We start from the raw sequence: 1,641 nt of genomic DNA, 5'->3' as shown, positions 1-1,641 counted from the left end.
ATCTCTTGAGCTACACCAGATGGTACCAGCCGCACTGAAATCCAATGAGCGGTGATTTTTTTCCCTGCCAGTCATAAGGATCTGCTCTACTCCTTTCCTGGGAACTTCGCTAATGCGAGCAGTAAAGGCTGTCCCCAGAGAGAGCCTCCCACTGGCTTCAGCTCTGTTCTGAGAAAATGAGGTAGGATTAAAAGAGCACAATTGCTTCTGGGCAGTTGGTTTGTGGCCAGCCACGTGGTGGAATAGCTTGGACATAAATTTTAATTTAACGCAGAGTTGCTAATCAACATCAAACATGTGAACGTCAGTGGCTGATAGATTTAATTGGGTGTTTGTTTAAGAGCTTTGCAGAAAGTATGTGCTTGAAGCATCAGAGTGAGTTTTAGAACTTCAAACAATACTCTGGTTACATTTTTGGGAAGGGCTGTCACCAGATCTGTGCTGTTTGGCTGCTGCAGTGATACCTATTGCATCAGTTTCTGAACTTGCGTGGTGCTTAGTAAAATATGCGTGTACGTAAATAGACTTACAAAAAACGATGTTAAAAGAACATCGTAATGGTGAGCAGCAAAGACCTGGCTAGGCGATGCAAGCATCAAGGATGCCTGCCAAATCTTAATTTGCTCCTCCTTTCATCCCACCCCCATATATTGTGAACACAGTTCTCATGTGATCACACACTGCATTTCTAGCAGGATCATGAACGCACAGAGTGGTTCTGGTGAGAAGCGGGAGCTGTGGAAAGAGGCCGGTTCCTCCAAAGGAGAACTTATCTGCTCTCTCTGTCCGCAGCGGGCAGGACAAAAGGTTCAAGCCATGTCAAGGAGACGTAGGTTAGACTTCATGAAGAAATTGCGAACAGTTCTGCAGGCAGCAAAATGCTGGTATAGAGTCACCTGGAAAGATGGAGGAATTGCCAGTCCTCAGAGCGCAAGACTGGCATCAGGGATAAGGCAGGGCTAACTCTTTCTGCATCAAAGGAAGGGAGTGGACTAGATGGCTTCCAGGTTCATTCCGCGCATTCCCATTCACTCTGAATCCTTGTTTTCTACCTCCTTTTCACTAACAGCAGAAGTTATAAGGCACATGATAAATGAGGCAGGCATTGGTAGGAGGGGAAAAGAGCCTTTGGCAGCTGAATGTGGTCCTAGGGAAAGGCATCCCTTCCCAGCCTGTGCCATGGAGCTCCTGCGAGGTGCTGCAGATGTTTTGCAGCTATCAGTTTTTCCCAGTTGGCGTTCTGGGTGTGCCCATCTGCAGTCTCATTTGAAGTATTAAACCCTAAAAATTTAAACTGAAATTAGCAGAATATGCGCTCTGAATATGTGATTTTGACCTTTCCAGAAAGCTACATCTTTCTGTGCGTCAGCTGCCTTTCTGTAAAATGAGGGTAATACAGCATTTTCAGGGGGATTGCATAAGTAAGTTTGTTAATACTTTCAAAGCACTTGGATGCTGTAGCGATGTGCGGTGAGGATGAGGCCATAAGGAAGTGACGAATTTTGTCCCCACAGTGGGATCTGAACAGCGCACCATAAAGAAAGCCAAGTGCCACATGCTGAGTGACAAGAAGAAAACAAAATATTGAATGACTGTTGATTAAATGAGCACTTTTCATTCTTTGTGTTGAATGAGGCAGGA

Source organism: Pygoscelis adeliae, unplaced genomic scaffold (assembly GCF_000699105.1).
Source record: "Pygoscelis adeliae isolate BGI_AS28 unplaced genomic scaffold, ASM69910v1 Scaffold186, whole genome shotgun sequence".
In the NCBI taxonomy this organism is placed as follows: Eukaryota; Metazoa; Chordata; class Aves; order Sphenisciformes; family Spheniscidae; genus Pygoscelis; species Pygoscelis adeliae.
Note: the sequence above shows the minus strand (reverse complement) of the source record.